At 46.5% G+C, this 18,280-nt stretch overlaps 1 long non-coding RNA gene across 2 annotated transcripts; it reads right to left on the bottom strand.

Moving 5' to 3' along the window:
- Positions 1-259: 259 nt before the first annotated feature.
- LOC121141353 lies at positions 260-17,208 on the bottom strand. 2 transcript variants are annotated; one of them, XR_005878245.1, is made up of 3 exons: positions 15,937-17,208; positions 2,535-2,701; positions 260-460 (listed from the first exon to the last, which is right to left on the bottom strand). It is a non-coding gene; the product is annotated as an uncharacterized LOC121141353 (long non-coding RNA). The 2 variants fall into 2 exon arrangements; XR_005878244.1 differs by having other exon boundaries at positions 15,974-17,202.
- Between the last annotated feature and the right edge of the window lie 1,072 nt (positions 17,209-18,280).

The raw sequence follows: 18,280 nt of genomic DNA, 5'->3' as shown, positions 1-18,280 counted from the left end.
TACATATATGCATGTAACAACAATTAATGGGAAAAGAGGTCATGAATTTGAAAGAGCAAGAAGGGGGGAAAGGGAAGGGGGAATTATTTAGCTATATTATATTCAAAAATAGAAATAATTATTAAAAGACAAATGTATAAAATTGAATAAATAAAACCTTATCTCAAGACAAAGAACTGACACATCTGGCAACCTTTCTTTCTCTGTTTCTGCATTTATTTATTTGTTTGTTTGTTTATTTATTTATTTATACGTAGTGTTCTGCCTGCATGTGCACCTGCAGGCCAGAAGAGGGCTCCAGATCTCATTCTCGATGGTTGTGAGCCACTATGTGGTTGCTGGGAATTGAACTCAGAACCTCTGGAAGAGCAGCCGGTGTTCTTAACCTCCAAGTCCCTGACAACGTTTCAAGCTGTGCTCATTCAGACACTACAGAGTGACAACTGTGCAGACAACACTTCTAGAAAAAGTGACAAAATTAGGTGAAATGAAGTGGCTACATTGAAATGCACATGTTTATAACATATACAATCAATTATAGACAGATAACAAACAGAAAAAGGAAGTCTTTTAAGCTATAAGTGATACACTTAGAGGACATCGTGTGAATGGCTGAAATGTCAAGTGATGATACAAACTCACATTGAGAATTTCTTCACAAGAAAAACTGCAATCCTGGGAATGAACCAAACACTCCAGCACTGAGCTAATGCCCAGCTCCTCCCATCTCAGCCTGTACTAACAGACTCAGCTCTTCAAAAGGTACCGAGTGAATAGTAATGATCCTGTTATGTGGAAGTGACAAGATACCAAATAACTTGAAATAGCTTCTCTTTTGTAAGCATTCTTTAATTCTCTTTTAATTAGACAGTGGTAACACGTTAAAAAAACAGTGTCTCGCATCAATTTATATAAACATGATGAGGAACTTAGAAAGTGCACCATTAGCATGTTTTTAAATCTTGTATTTATGTGTAGGTGTGTGTCTGACCGTATGTACAGTGTGCATGCAGGTGCTCTCGGAAGCCCCCTCACCAGACCTCCCGGAGCTGAGGTTACAGGCAGTGGAGAGCCACCACGTGGGTGCTCAGAACAGCCTGGACCCTCTGTAAGAGCAGCCAGTACTGATTCATCTTTCCAGCTCCATGAATGTGTTATTGAAACATAATAGTTTATCACATGCTAACGTGTTAGTAATAATCTGATATTCTTTTGCTGGAATTTAGATTTCTACTTAAGATGTTAAAAAGCAATTCATAATTTTTATCTTAGCAATACAGAACTTGCATGTTTTAATAATTGTTTCATAGCTTAGTATTAATGAAATAAGTACAGATAATACAAATAAAGTCCATGAGATTTTAATTTAGATTTCATATACACACAGCTCAACACTAATGGCATCCTTAATTGCCATTATAATTCCGTGTCATCATTTAGCATTGCACGTTCTAAAATTATTTTATGTTTATTTTATTTTATGTGTTTGTTTTACCTGCATATATGTCTATACACTATATTCATGCCTAGCACCCACAGAAGCCAGAAGAGGGCATTGGATGCCCTGGGATTGGAGTTTTGGGAGGTCGTGAGCTGCTATGTGAGTACTGAGAATCAAACTGAGGTCTTCTACAAGAGCAACAAGTGCTCTAAGCCACTGAGCTAACTCTCCAGTTTCACGCCACTGTTTTACTAATACATACATGATCTTAGCACCTGTCAGTTCTGCCAAAATCATCTCCTTGCTGTTTTGAATTTGGCACACGATCACAATCAACCTCTCACTGAATCTTCTGCTCTAACCTCTGAGCATTCTCCTAGTCTGGGTGCCACTAGAATGCACATAATGTGATTTCTATCTCAGTTATATTTTATTTAAGATACTTTGGTTAAAAGATCTTTTAGCTGGGTGGCAGTGATGCATGCCTTTAATCCCAGCATTCAGGAGGCAGAGGCAGGTGGATCTCTGTGAGTTCAAGGTCAACCTGGTCTACATAACAGTTTCAGACCAGACAGTTTCAGAGGTAGCTACATAGTGAGACCTTGTATCAAAATAAAAAACAAGCAAAATAGGGTCTCACTATTTTGCCCAGACTGGTTTCAAACTTTTGGGCTCAATTCACCCTCCTATATTGCTCTTTGAAAAATGGGAAGTTTCTAAAATGTAAAACCGCCAAGCCTACTCATTCCTTTAAATATAGGGGAATGGGTGCAGATTGAGTACAGTCTCCTCTTGTATCTCAAGAGTGCTTCTCAGAGCTGTTCTGGAAACTTCATCCCATGGGAAACTCATATGGCAGTCACAGCCGGATGTGAGCTACGGCACTATGTAAGAACTTCAGGGATGGATCTGAGATTGAGCCCTGGAACCCTGAGCCTACACTGCAGGAGCCCAGCAGGGCCCAGTCTGCCTGCTCCTCCTTCCGGGCCTGGCCTGGCACACACCTTATTCACACCTCACATGCTGCTTCTGTAACCTACTAAACCCCACCCCCACGCCAGGAAGAGAAAGTTAATCACATGAAATGACTCACTTATGAATAAAATCACCAGAGGTAAAGAAGTCTTTAAATTTACTTTCCAATCACTCTTCCAAATCAGCTCCTTGAAGGGAGTGAATGCTGCCAGCAGGTGGCAAGATGCACAAAGCTGTGTTGATTTCATGCATCCAGAATGAAGGAGAATCTGCATTGTATTTTAACTGCAAAAAGAAATACCAATTTAAGTATCACATTTCAATACAACCTTTATAGAATACTAAAATCTCTTGGTTATGAATTTCGATTGTTTTCAACTCACCAGAACACAGCCTAGCTTCTGGCAACCTTACATATACCAATGTGAAAATATGTCTAAGATGGATAGTCTATCCAATTTATTAAACCAAAGAAAACATGAAGTAGCTCCCTTTGTCCCGCCGTGCTTCTCTGCGCTCACCTACTCTAAGTGTGTTGGTGACCTGTGGTGGGGCTTGCTGGGGCAGAAGGCTGGCATCTGTGAGACTCGCATTCCAGGTTTTATATTGAGGCCCTTTGAGTCAATGCAGCTTTCTTTTGTGTTGTGAAAGGTGTCGCCGAGTCATGCAGAACATTGCCAGAGTGTCAGAAGTGAGCATTCAGGGGGGTGTCTGCCATGATGCAGTCGTCCCCCAAACCCTAAGACATACCCGGTTTGAACTCACGCAGCATGAAAAATCCATGAATGAAAACCAAGTTCCCAGCATACCCAAACCACAGCCAAGGGCACCAAATACAAACGAGAAAGAAGCCAGCAAGGAACCACAGCCACAGGAGGGGAGCCTGGAGCAGCACCTCCCCTGGAGGCCTAGCTAGGAAGCTGTGTTCATATCATCCCCAGGACACCCTGAAGTGCACCTTCTTGATGCAGAAGTTGAAACTGGTAGTGCCACTTCTGCCCATGCTTGTTAGTAGGAGAAGCAGAAGCACAGATGGGTGCTATGATGTCCCGCCCCAGGGCTAACTTTCCACTGTATCAGACCCAGCCAGTCGACTTGTATTGATCTAGTCATACTAGAAAATCACACATTTCCCCTGTGTCAGAAGCCTCTTAGGGAGGAAAAAATGACAAATGGAACAACACCACCTTAAAGAAAGGTCATATGCCAGTGCACATTTCATTGCTTCGCAATACTTTGGGACTCTATGTGAGACAGAGGACTGGAGCACAAAGGGATCAAATCATCTCTAAATCCATGGCAATTTGCATCTGTTTTCTGCTGATGGTGACTTTGATAGCAAGAATAAATGAGCTGCCATCTCAGCTGGGTTTTGGGGAGAAGTGTGCTGGGCTGAGCAGCTGGCTATGCAACAAGCAAATGGCCATATTCACCAACTTGTTGCTTTTCAAACCCTTACTACATTTGTGAGTCATTAATGAGTTGTAATGCATTTCATATCTGGTTGGGATGGTTTCTAAACCTACTAGTGATCGATCACAGGATTGACTGTCTCTTCTTGCTTAATTAAGGAGTCCCTTGAAGGACTGTCACTTGCAGCATCCTAATAAAGGGGATATTTACCTATGAGTCATCACCTGCACACCATGAGAATGGTACATTGAGTTACAAAATGAGTGTGAGACCCATAAAGGAACCACAAACAAAAGTACCAAGCAAACATAGGCCTGATAGGCAGGATCAGGACATCTATTCACAATGTGCCTGGCCATCCCTTAGACCAGGAGAGAAGAGAAAGAACTGCCCAGTGGGGCTGCCTGAGATTAAAAATCTACAAAAGAAGCAATCGGCAGAGTGAAAAGATCCTACAGAACAAGAGAGGGTCCTTCCCTGTCTGTGGTACATCTGACAGGAGTTTAATATCTAGAATCTACAAAGAACTAAAAAATCAAAAGCAAACCCATAAATCACCTAATCAATAAATAGGCAAATGAATTGGACAGTTCTCAGAAGTAATAAAATTGGCCAGTGGATATATAAAAAGATGTTCATTTGATTCCCATATCCATTAGGAAAATGCAAGTCAGAATTACGTTGAGGTTTCACTGTACCCCAATCAGTACGGCTATCATCTGGAAAATAAACAGTAAACCCTAGTAAGGATGCAGGGGCAAGGAATACTTGCACTCTGCTGGGAGGAACGGAGCACAATGCTGGCTCAGCCTCTGTGAAAGAAACTCACGGTAGATCTGCCGGAGCAGTGCCATCCCTGGATATACATACACCTGACGAATATGAGGGTTGGTACGCAGTTCTCTCCATGTCCTTTAATGGACTTCATACTTTTAATGGCAATGTTTGAGGATCAAGTCAGCCATGGCAATACCTGCAGGTCTCTCTGGAGACCTGAGTGGCTTGCCACGCCATGGATACTCTGGGGATCCCAAGTCCCTTCCAGTAAACACTCCTGCCCTATTGGGGACACAAGGTGACCTCTGGAGTTTGGCTGGTTCACAGGACCCAGATACCTACACTTATGGCTTAGAAAGGCTGTGATCAGAGCCCATGTTACCTGCTAAACTCAGGGTGGTCAGACTGCTCACAGAGGTATACATGCCTTCTCTAGGGGCACTATGAGAATGTATTAGGTGGCCTACTAGGTATGGGCTGGGCAGTCCAACACTGACTATCTGCATGCTGAGAGGCTGAGAGGCCAGTAGATGCTCAGTCATGAGGCTGGATGCTCCCCAAAAAAGCCTAGAGGATTCCAGATTCACTGCTCTTCAGTCCACATTGGAAGGCCAAAGAAAGCTGATGGCAGCATCAATTATGGGATAGATGCCCTCATTTGCAAGAAGCAAAGGTCAATGAACCAGCAGCATTACTTTCTCAGTCTCTTCATATTTGGGCCACTGCCAGCAGACACTGCCCACTCTATAGAAGGACCTCTTGCCTCTATATAATCTTTCCTGGAAGCACAGAATCATGCCTCTCAGTTGATTCCAGATGGCAATTAAGATAAACTATCACACAGGGCCTGAAGCCACAGGGGGTTGGTTTGTTTGGTTTTATTTTATTTTACTTTATTTGAGATAGGGTCTCACTGTGTGGCTCTGTGGCCCTAGAACTGGCTATGTAGACCAGAGTAGTTTCAAACTCACAGAGATCCATCTGCCTCTGCTTCCCGAGTACTTGTCTCATCACATTCAGCGTGACACAGATTTTTGATCCCAGCTACTTAGGAAGCTGAGGCAAGAGGTTGTGGATTTGAGACCAGCCTGAGCTGTGGAGAGCTCAAGGCTAGACCCTATTTCTGAATAAAAGGTGGAAAGAAGCTAAGAGTCAGTATTTACATGTAAGTAGAGGACAAGTCATGCAATATTTTAAGAGCTCCTAAAACAAACAGAAAAGTGAGTACAGTGGTCACCAGAATATCTTTGAGTAGTCACAACTCTGGTGTTGGATGATTAGGGAGAGATGGATACTGGGAATCCCTGTGGAATCTAGTCAGTGAGCCACAGAGGAAGCTACTTACCGTCAGAGTCTTCACGATAGCCGAGTTATGGAAAACAGTGACATTCCCCCCCCCAACAGGTGAGTGGGTAAAAGAAAATGGAGTATACATTTCAATGGAGTTTATTTCAACAGAAGAAAACATCCAGGAGATGAGAGTGGGACTGGACAGCATCATAGTGAAACAAAGAGACAAGTGCGTTGTATCTTCTCTCCCACGTGGGCCAGGGAGGGCATGGTCACAGCACATGACGCGCCTGAGTGAAAGTGCCATCATAAAGACCTCTCATGTAGGATGAGGATAGTATGCTAATTTAAAAAAATGAGACCTGGTCTTACTCTGAAGTCCAGGCTTGTCTGAAACTCACTAGGTAGCCCAGGCTAGCCTTGAACTGATGGCTACCCTCCTGTCTCAGCCTCCCAAGTGCTAAGATTTTAGGCAAGAGTCACCCCTACCCAGCTTACTGGTTTTACACACACACACACACACACACACACTTGAAGTACCAGAAGCTTGTCTTGGGAGACCCTGTATAGAATTCAGTCCTTATTTCTCAGTTACTGGTGGCTGCTTTCTTTCCTTGGCTTGAGGCTACATTACTATACTTACCTCCTTCTCTGTCTGCCTCCATCTTAGAAGAACACCTTTGTAGTTAGCTGACCTAGGAACTCACTTACTCACCCTCACCTGAAGACTTAGTACTTGGTCACACCTGCAAAGTGCTTTTTCCATAGCCGGACACCCACAGGGATGAGGGCTTGATTGACCCCCCACAGGGAGGAGGGCTTGACACCCCCAGGGAGAAGTGCTTGTAGACTTGGGCTGCAGTAGTGCAGCTGACCACAGCATGTCTTCTCTGGCCTTACCTGACTGTGGTGGCGAAGCCTCTTTGCTTATCACACGTGCGTTAACGCTCAAGTGCCAGTGTGGCAGTCCTGAGAAAGTGAGAACCAGCAAGCAGCATAGTTTCTGATTTCTTCGTAAACTCTCCTCCCCTTTCTCAGGTCAGCTTCTTTGAGAACATGGGGCCTGGCGATAAGCACATTCTACCTATGCTTCCCCTTCCCCACGCCCAGGCGGTGGCTTCCAGTCAGAAGTGCAGGGAGGGACACTCTGAGGTTCAACTGCGGGTCATAGCTGGTATTTCATAGACATATGATCAGCAAGAAACATAAAGTGGTGTCTCTCCCAGTGGGGACCTCTTTCCTCTCTGTCCCGGAAGTGATTAATGTCCCTGCAGGGCCCCTGACTGGGCCTCAAGGGAATTGCTTAGCTTCTAGACTGTATCTGTGGTATCTTCTGTCTTCACTTGGTCACTCCTCTGTCTATCATGCCACGGTCATCCCTCTGTCTGTCATCGTCCCAATCTCATCTGATCTCACTTCAACTTAGTCATCTCTTTAAATGCTCCAAACACTGAGTTAACACTCTGAGATAACAGGAAGTCATGAACTTGGAGGATACGGTTCAGCCTCCATCCTGTAGCTCTGATGTGCTGGCCTGGGAGAAGCTGGGTGGAAAAGTCCTTGGCTACATAGGTGATGATTTGGATGCAGAGAACAGAAAGCATGGTTCCAGGAGTCGGGTTCAGGCACGGTCCTGCACTGTTCTGGGAAATGGCAGTCTGGCACACGACTCTGTGATGGCAACTTCTGTCCTTACTCAGGACCTCCGAGTGGCAATCCCCGGTCACCATCTCCTGCTCCTCACACTCTCTCCTTGTCTGTCAGCACCTCTGGTCTCCACATTGCTCCATGGTAGACTTGCAGCCACCACCATTAGGACCCCAGCCCCTTCTTCCTCCACCAGCCACTCCTGATGAAAGCTCGTTTCTGTCTGATGAGCCTTTATTAGTGGAAGGTGGGGACTTGTTGGATCAACTCCCACAAGAATGGAGACTGATGCCAGTCTTAAAGTCCCTGAGTAGTCCCAGCATCTCGTATCGATCATTCATCCATGCATTCATCGGTCCATCCATCCACGCACTCACACATCCATCTATCCCATCCACCCACCCCATCCATCCATCTAGCCATTTAGCCATGGATGGCCACTCATTAATTACATATAAGTTTAGTAAGTGCCTTCCACATTAGTTAGAATGCATCAGTATATAAAATAGGCGAAGCCGGCTGCTTCTCAGAGCTCACATCAAAGGCTATGTAAATGTTTTCTATAAACAGTGAAATATTAAATATTTTAGGGTTTGCAGCCCATATGGTCTCTCACAAATACTAAATTCTTCCATAGCTGTACAAAGGCAGCCATGTATCCATAGATGAATGAGCATGATTCTATTCCAAAGGACATTCGCACTGGAATTTTGCATTAGTTTTACAGATCATGATTACGTTTTATTAAAACAGCAGAAAAAGTGGCTGTTCTACCCCAAGGAATCATGTTTTCTACACATCACAAACGTCTTGATTCTATCTGCTTGTCCCTGAGTCCTTTGCCTTCTGTGGTGTTTCGGCACACAGAAGCAAGGTGCTACCTCATCCCAGTGTAAATGTGCCTTGTGTTTTCCTTTGTTTAGAAAAAAATGGTGGATATGACTCCTCTGCTACCAATCTATTCCCACTTAGAGTCTTAAAAACTAAGGTTGTGTTTTTATACTCACACATATATAGTTTGAGGTGACAGTTTCAATTTTCCATATTAGATACTAATGAACACCAGCAATTGAAGAAGCCATGTTGCTGATGGCATTGCCAGTGGTTGTGACTAGTTGAAACGACTTCATCACTTACATTCCAACATGCCCTTCTCTTTGATCAGCAAATGTATTTCAGTGAACTCTACACCAGCAGGTAATACATATAAAGGAGGGAAAGGGAAATTTAAAATTCGCAATCCTGTTAGAATATTCAATTTTTTATTTGGTCCTTCTACAAAAATTAAAGTTAGCTATTTTTCCACTGTAATTTGAGTAACCATTCTGTGCCCTTTGCTACCTCATTGCAGAAAAGATATTTGGACATTTGCACGCTGGTTAAGGCAGAAGACTTAGCTGTTCTCTTTAAGAATGTTTATCGGCCCAGGTGCCAAGAACTAAAGACACCAGAATGTGACTTGTCCATAGTCTAAGCCACACATTCCAACAACTAGGAGTGTTCTGCCCTCTTCTGGCTCCAAGTGGAATATTTACTTAGGGGTATACATATGTGTGTATATGAGAGAACATGAGGGGATGCTGAATGGGCACTCACATAAGGTCAGAGGTCAATTGAAAGTCTTCCTCAGTCTACCTCCACCTCTTAGAGATAGGGTCTGTTGGTAAATCTGAAGCTCATTGATTCAGCAACACTGCTTACAAGCCCCAAGTATCCTATCTCCAACTTCCCAGCACAGGGCTTTCAGGTACCTGCGGCTATGCACAGCTTTTATGGGTTCTAAGGATTCGAACCAAGGTCTTCATGCTTGTATGGCCAACAATTTAATCTATGGTGGGTATAGTTTTCACACACTCCCCCTTAAAAACAAAATAAGCAAAAATAAAACAAGTAAGAGTGTGACATGCTGAAGTGGGCTCTTAACTAAAGAGCCCAAATCCTGATCCCATATAAGACATCACTGAAGGTCATTGAAATTGTGATGCTTTGCCCAGAATTTTAGGTTCCCAGTAGAGTTCAATAATGATGACTCTTAGGAAAGAATGACCCCCATGCCATTTTCTAAACAGAAGGCCTTATCTGCTAGCCCTTGCAGAGAATGCTCTGTGAAAGCTGAGAACACCATGCACCACCATCAAGCCGACGACTTCAGCCTTCCTATGTTTTTATTTGGTGTGTGATCCCAGTAGGCTCCAGGATTTTTCCTGCTGAGGCCAGGAAGCTCTCAAACTGGAAAACACAGACATGAACATCCAGAGAAACAAACACACAGATGCACAAGTGGAGAATCAAAGAACATTCACACAAGCATGCACACACACGCACACACACACACGCACACACACACACAGAAACACACATGTGAATGACACTGCACAGCTTCAGGATCAGTTACCCTGTACTCTTTTGAAATGATGTCATCTGTCACCCTTGAATGATAAAGTGCCATCCACTGCCAGCTCTGACTTTTCCAGACCTTTCCGCTGACACTGTCCATAAGTCCTACTTAGGAGACTACATGAGCATGCTACAGACAGATGTGTAGGTGATGCCGCCACTAGCCAGGCCTGCACATGCCATCTGCACCGCGTAACCTCCTCAGGGGAGTGACCCAAGTAGGGAGGGGCTCAGGATGGAGGAGTTTCTATTCTAAGTGCTTCTTCTTGTGAAAGGCAGGTGCCCAGCCCCTCACTGGTTAATCTCCCTACACAGTAGCATAATGGAGAGAGCCATGGCCTTTCAGCAGCTTTTCCACAGTTGCTGGGTAAGAGTGTCAGTCTTCCTCCATGGCAAAGTTCAGCACTTAGAAACCAACAGAGTCTTAAGGAGAAGAGCTAGTGTTGGGGGAAATCCCCTTCTTCATCTTCATGGGCATACACTGAGCATCACCGTGGAGCCCAGAACCCTTGCAGGTCTTCCCCATGTGAGGTGTGACCCTCCCCCACTTCCCATTCCAGACAAGCACAAACAAGCTCCCGACACTGCTGATTTGATTTGCACACACACCTCTTGGCGGGGGGGGGGGTGTCTAGCTCTGGAGGGTAGGGGATACCTGCCTGCCACTCTCCTGGGTCCACTCTGGGACGGCACTGGTGGAGGGAATGGTAGAGACAGGCCTTTGATCCCAGGGAGTCCTATGAGGAGCACACTGCAGCTCTGAGGAGGAAGTCAGGCTGCATCAGACAACACAAATCCAAGGACACTGAGGGAAACATCAGGACGTGGTGTTTACTCTCTCACGGACACCCGTCTACCTGTCCTTTCCAGCTGTCTGTGTGTCTCCGTATAAGCTGTAACCATCTCTATAACCGCGACACCACCCTACCCAGCCTCCAGACACTGTAAGGGCTGTGTTTTTCATACTTCTGGTAGATGTACACAGAAGGCAGCCATGGGGTGAAGGCCCAGACAGGTAGCTGCTGTGATCCAAAACTATCTCCCCCAAAAGCTCCACTGCAGACCTCACACACTGGGTTTGCTGCTCCCTCGTCAGCCTCTTTACTGAACCCCACTATCATTTTTCTTTTCTCTTTTTTCTTTCTTTCTCTATTTCCTTCTTTATCTACTTACTTATTTTTTTAAGACAGGAGCTCATTATAAGGCCCAGATGGCCTAGAACTCACAGCAAAATCCTCGGGCCTCAGCCTTCGAAGTGTTGACACCACAGGCTTAAGCCACCATGCTCAGTATCTTAATGAAGTTTTAACGCCCCTCGTCATTTGGCTGCGTCCACACTTTTTTTCTCACTAGTCTCCACCTTTACACCTGCTCCACCATCTGAAATCCACACACTGGTGTCTCTATGTACCAGTTCTACTATTTATTTTTTCTTTCCCCTTTTAAAAATGCAGGTGCAATTTGCATATGCCCAGTCTTAGAGCTTTGAAGCATACAGAGACATACATGGTATCTTCTGCCCATCTCCAGATCTCCTGCACACAAATTTAGCCTGCAAACCTCAGCCCATTCCCTGTATGTGTGCTCTGCGCCTGTGGCTTCGTATTCTTCAGAGTGTCAATCGATGGTCACATGATGGGACACAGCAGGAAGCACACTGGGGCTGGCTTCTTCCGTTCCATCTCATGGCTTCAAGAACATGCCGTTGTACTCATTTTTTCTTGTTATTCAATAAGATCCCATCGTGGGGTGGGCCGTGGTCTAGTTAGCTATGAAGGAGTTAAGGACATGCCAGGATACACACATCAACCTCATATGCTGAAAATATCAAGAAGCTGTAACTGTGGAAGTGACCCTGTGCTTTGCCCGTCCCTACACGAAGGCTGCAGACCCCTTTAACTTCAAGGAAGATGATACCTTCCTCATACCAGTGGAGAGAAGCAATCTTAGCCCCAAAGTCTGGGCCCTGAGGCTGTATTGGATCTATAGACCTGTCCCTTAGCCTCTGTCTTCACAACCCCACACACCTCCGGTGAACCACTGTCCTGGAACCCACTCACCCGCACCTGCAGTGAGTGTTCCGTCATTTTAGACAATACATCACTGTCTGTCTAGAAAGGGAGTATCTTAGCCTGGGTTCATCCCTAGTTCCACAAGACTGTGAAATGAATTTAAAACTCTGATGCTTTTCTATTGTACATCTGTCTTTTGCACATTTGGTTTCTAGAGCCAGAGATGCCACTTCAAGTCAAAGACGGGTAAGGGTCTTTATTGTCCTTATTAGGATGCCCTGTGCTCACTCGTCAGCTGAGGGGCTCACCGTGCCTCCTAATTTTGGCTAGTCAAAATAAAGCTATCCTAAACACCTGCTCAAGCTCATGTGCAGGCAGAGCATCGTTTCTCTTAGTAGCCTGGGCTTGTGGAAAGGCTGAGGTGATCTGAGAAGTCAGCCTGTGTCTGAGTTTATTAAGAAACTGCCAGATTTTGGACATTTTTGCGACACTGGTTCTCTGCTGAGCAAGCAGGAGGCTGTTGTGGCCGCTGTCATCTTGTGGCGCTTTGAGAGCCACAGGGAGGATGCTGACTGCCCCTGGAAATGGGGTCAGTATCATTTGAGGACACAGCTGTGGACGTCACCAGTCAAGAGTGGGAGGAGCTCAGAGGACCCTCTGCAGGGATGTGATCCTGGACACCTAGAGCAGCCTGGTGCTCTTGGAGCACCACACGGCCAAACCTGAGTGGTCTTCAGGTGGGAGCATGGACTTGAGTAATGGAGTATAGCAGAGGCTTAAGTGTGGAGCCTCCAAGGTTGGCAAGACTCCAGACATCAAGAGCTAACCTGAGGGACTCAGCAAGATGTCACTTTTAAAAAATAAAACGAGCAAAGTATTCTACTTGAAGTGCCTCATGTGACATCCAAACCCACATCAGTGTAAAACCCTACACATGAAGACAGAAACCTCCTAGCTGAGCTTGAAACAGCACTAAAAACCCAATAAAGGCCCTTAGGCTGAGGAGTGCACCATAGTGAAGCACGCTGCTATAGTTCTCCTGACTCTGTGCCAAGATCCACTGAGAAATCCCACAGACCCACATTAGCAGGCATCAAATAGCTCACGACAGTGAGCGCTTGCTTGAAATTTAAAAATAAATGGGGCTCAGGATGTGGCTCAGTGGCAGTATGCTTTCAATATTTGTGTAGTGTGTCTACACCTGTAAATTCTTCATGTTATCTTTATCTTGAGGATCTATACCCATGGGTGATTGTAAATATAATCAGTCATGGAGAAATTGCAGCCAATTTAGGATTCTCCTTGGGCAAGGACATTTGTACGAAAACAAAACAAAACCTTTGCTAAGAAACAAGGTACTAATGGGTAACATACCGCCTTTCAACTCACACTGTTGCCCCAGTCTCACTCTGTTGCCCCAGCCTCACTCTGTTGCCCCAGCCTCATACTGTTGCCCCAGCCTCACACTGTTGCCCCAGCCTCACACTGTTGCCCTGGCTGCTGTCACTTCCTATCTACCACCATCCTCTTGACTGACTGACTGACTGGACTATAGCCACATGTCACCACATCCAGCCTTAAATTTAATTCGTGAAGATTTTCATTATAACACTGAAATTGAAAATTTTATACCTTGGGACTTCTTTTTTAGAAAAATGTTCATATATGTAAGTTTGATGTTAATTTAAAAATGGAATTATTATTGGACATTAAAGTAGTTCAACTATAGGTAAATAAAGAAACAGTGATATAGAAAGAACTGGAAGGAAAGAAGGGAGGGAGGGAGGGTGGGATGGAGGAAGAAAGGAAGGAAGTCAAGACAGATGTGGGTGTGTCTCAGTGGTAGGCCATGTGTTTAATATGGGCAGGCCTTGGGTTCCACCCCCAGAAGGGTAAGGAGAGAAAAAAGGAAGGGGGAGAAAAGGGGAAAAGGGAGGGGAGGGGCTGTCAAACTGACTTCCAAGGTTGCTGTGCCATTTTTTGATGTCTTAAAATGTCCAGCAGATGCCATCATTCTGGCCAAGCCTAGTCCCCATCCACCCAGGTCTCACGCCATCCAGCAGGCAGCCTGAATACCTCAAGACCCTTCAGGACCCAGGAACCAAGCTACTTAAATCCCAGCCCCAGCCCCTTGTCTGCTGCCTCCTGGTCTGGACCTTGTTGCTGGCCCTGAGTAGCTCAGCTCAGCTGGCCTTTGCTCCTCAAACTCGCTGAGCACCAGCTCAAGGCCACCCTGCCAGGGACACTGGAACCTGTGCTTAACTCAGTCCTGTGGATGCTGGGCACTGTCACCAGCAGTGTCTCTGAGCAGGTCACTCATGAGGTCTTCACAAGTCATTTCACATCAGCTCCGTTTCACAGAGAAGAAGACTGAGGCAGAGAGATGCTCCCTCGCTGGCTCGGGGCACCAGACAGAGGCACCGACCTACAGTTATGTCACCCACAGAGCAGAAAGCACATGGACTCCCTGGGTCTTCTTGGGATGCTTCAGAAGGAGGCTGTGTTTGTCACTGAGGAAGGCAGAGGCCAGTGTGACAGGCCCTGCTGGCCAATCGTGGGTGAAGAAATGCAGCTCACCATGATGCATTCATCGGATGCTGAAACCAGGCTCCAGTAACATAGGTTTCCCTTAAAAGCCTGGGTATCTTTTTGACGCAATGTCCTTCAAAGCATTATTTTAAAAGGATGACACGGGGCACAGGACATTTTTAAAGCGTTCAGCAGTGAGTTCCTAAACTGGGTCTAGCGTTTGTTTATCATGCAGCCTGCTCCCCTGCACCTCCGGGGCCAGCTTTGCAAAAGCCTCTTAGCGCTCTAAGGGTCTCATCCTCCCCGCCCCCATCAGAGGTGCTTACCTCCCACCCGGCGAGGAGCAGCAGCGCCCTGCACCACTTCTCTCCCGCGGTTCTTTTATAGCTCTTATCAGGCACCTAGTTAAAGGAGCTTGTTTTTCTGGTGCCGAGGCACAGTCATGAATAGGAAGAAGAAAAGGTCCGGCTCTCAAGAGCAGTGACATTCTAGAGAGGCCAAAGCATCCATGGTATATGGAGGACTGAGAGAGAGAGACGAGTGGCTGAAATGAAGGTTGGGCCCCTGTGTCCTACAAGGTACTGACGGAGGCCCATGGAGTGCCCTTAGGAACTTGAGTGGTATGCATGGGACCCTGTGGGATACCATGGAGCTCTGCCCCTCCCCATGCAGCTTGTGAACGTCAGTCAGCTCAGCCCCTAGCCCCCAGAGGAAGTGTCACTTCCCTGGAGAAGCCTATCTTGGACCCTCTAGCTAGGCCTCCCCGCTTATGCCCCAACACCTTAACCTTGCATCCCATGTACTGCTCTGCTCTACCCATGTACCTTCACTAAGAACACTGCCCCCAGCCGCCCTTCTCAGGAAACCACACCAAGTGGACAGGCACCACCATGCTCCCTTGGGTGGCTATAGCCAAGGGATGACTATGAGGGTTACGAACCCTAGAGCCCTTGAAGGTGGATGGCTCGTGATGGCCTTCATACTCTAGGGAGGAGTTAGTTGTCAAGCTGGATTGCTCTGGCTGCTGCTGGCCACACCCCTCTCCTAGTGCCTTCCTTCCAACACTGTTCCTCTTTCCCTTCCCTGGAGAGTATTCTCTTCACCAGAATTCTCCCTTCTAGGGGACCTGGACCACGACCCTAACTCAGCATCTGTCTCCTAGATTCCATGAATGGACAGCTCTGGACAGCAGGAGTTGGACCTGGCTGGTTTCCAACAGAGTGGCAGCTTACAAACACTTGTGAGAAGGATGGCCAGGGCTCTTCACTTCTTGTACAGAGAGAACGAGGCCCAGAGTGGCAGGTAGACTACAAGATAGAGGTCCGAACCTGGGCTTCTGAATCCTCACCAGCCTAGAACGAACCCCTTCTGTATTTCCTAAGGAGGAGAACAAGTCAAGAGCCCAGAGGCTTCCTAAGCCCAGCACAAAGCCCACCCATTCCACCCCAACCCTACCCTCTGGTTCTGGCTCCAGATTTCAGGCACCTCTGACCTCATGTAAGACCATTCCTTTCTCTAGGTGGCTGGTGGCCAGGCTTCGTCCAGGCTGGGTCACCAGAAGGGCTGCAGAGCCCCCTCTGTAGATGGGAAACCTGCAGGCTTCATGCTCCATCCATTCGGATGCACACAGAGGTGTACTGTACCCAGGGAGACCAACAGGCAAACATCCACACCCTGGCCAACTGAATAGTCCAGGAAGAGCAGTGAAAAGCCCAGGACTATAGAGATCAACATCCTCAGAGGCTATTGAAGATGAACCCCACCCGCCTCATCGTCTACTTTAGAACCCATTTCCCTGGTAACCAGAAAGAGAAACATTAGCTTTGCCACCTTTGAGGATCTAAATTACCATATGAAAAGGCAGACATATTTAGATTTTGTTGAGGCCCATTAAGGCAAAACTTTTTCCTCCTGGTCAGAGTAGAATCTAAATTCTACCCCTGGCCTAGTGTGGGGACCTGGTAGTCTAAGCCTCCCCAAACATTATATACTAGCATTTTCTCCCTTAGGAGTTAATCCAACTGGGCTAGTCAATAACCTGGCAGAAGTCCACCCAGCCCCACCCCAGGAAATCTGATTCACCTGAAGATACCTAGGAGAAGGGAAGGACTAATTAGCCCCTTAATGGAATCATGTATTTGTCCCTCCCAGAAACCCCTACCTTAGTGCAAACTGCCACAGAGTTTCCACCCTGTAGCACTACGGAACCAGCCAACTTTTTAGGGTTAGTTAGGAGAGGGTAACTTTTATTTTTTCCTTCTTTTCTATATCTTTCTTTCAGATCATGCCTAAGGCCTGGGTGTGACATTCTGACATTCTAGGCCTTCTCACTCATTCTGGGACGCTCTTCCCCAACATCTTTCCCATCATGCATCTGCTAATCCACCGTGTGACTGCTCTCCGCCACTGAACACGTGACCCTCATTTACGTAGTATGGTTTTTTTCTCCTCCTCCCTTCTCCTGGAAGCTTCCAGCATTTATACTTTGTCCACCCTCCTGCTATTCTCCTCAGGTTCCTTCTAAGTCCATTTCTAAACTAAGAACTGGGAGGCAGGAAGCGCTATCTCCCCAGTAACACAGGGAAAGGTGGCTGAATGGAGCTGCTAGAGAGGGAGAGCCTGCTGTCTATCATCCCTGCTCGGGAAGGCGGGGAGGAATGTCATTCATTTGCCAAGATGAGAGAGGGGACCAACATGACACTGCCCATCAACCCTGACAACCTGGGCTTGATCTCCTGAACTGACATGATGGAAAGATAGAACTGGCCTCTCAAATTGTCCTTTGACCTCCACACACACACACACACACACACACACACACACACCACAAACACAAATACATAAATAAATGTAATTTTGAAATGTTTTAAAAAGAAATCTCAGGCCGAGCGTTGGTGGCGCACACCTTTAATCCCAGCACTCGGGAGGCAGAGGCAGGCGGATTTCTGTGAGTTCGAGGCCAGCCTGGTCTACAAAGTGAGTTCCAGGACAGCCTCCAAAGCCACAGAGAAACCCTGTCTCGAAAAACCAAAAAAAAAAAAAAAAAAAAAAAAAAAGAAATCTCAGCTGGGCAGTTCGGTGGTAGTGCACATCTTTGATCCCAGCACTCAGGAGGCAAAGACAGATCTCTGTGAGTCTGAGGCCAGCCTGGTCTACAGAGCGAGTTCCAGGACAGGCTCCAAAGCTACAGAGAAACCCTGTCTGGGAAAAAAAGGAAGGAAAGAAGAAAGGAAGGAAGGAAGGGAAGGAGGAAGGGAGGGAGGGAGGGAGGAAGGAAGGAAGGGTCTGGAAAGGAGGCAGTCCATGCAAAGGTCTAAAGAACTAAAGCGATGTGGCAGTCTGGGACAAACGGGCAGGAGGAGAGGGAGGGAGAGCTGAACTGGAGAGGAAGCAGGGGCCATACAGGGACCAACTGAGACTTTCCATGTTGGGACTGGGTTACGGTTATGGAATGGGGTGTGTTCTCTGAGGCCCCTTGTTAAGGAACGCATGAGAGGATCTAATGTGGTCCCTCATGCTGAGGAAGCACACGTGTACAGTCCCCTCAAGTCCCAGGGGCTTCCCCCAGAGTAGACAGGATGACTAGGGAAGACTACTCACCAGGCTGCTTGTCAACTGACAGCGACTTTGGTCTCTGCCCTTGCCACCAGCAGGCCAAGTGTGGAGTGTCTGGGTTGACTGACCCAACATGAAGATGGCTTGGACCGGAGGCTTAGCTAGATCTCATCTCAAATAACTGCCCTCCAGTGATCTCAGTAAAGTTCTAATCCTCTTGACAAACTTCCTCTAACACAGAGAA

Source organism: Mesocricetus auratus, unplaced genomic scaffold (genome assembly GCF_017639785.1).
Source record: "Mesocricetus auratus isolate SY011 unplaced genomic scaffold, BCM_Maur_2.0 Super-Scaffold_100007, whole genome shotgun sequence".
NCBI lineage: Eukaryota > Metazoa > Chordata > Mammalia > Rodentia > Cricetidae > Mesocricetus > Mesocricetus auratus.
The sequence above is the reverse complement of the archived record's forward strand: the minus strand, read 5'-3'. Positions and strand labels throughout refer to the sequence as shown.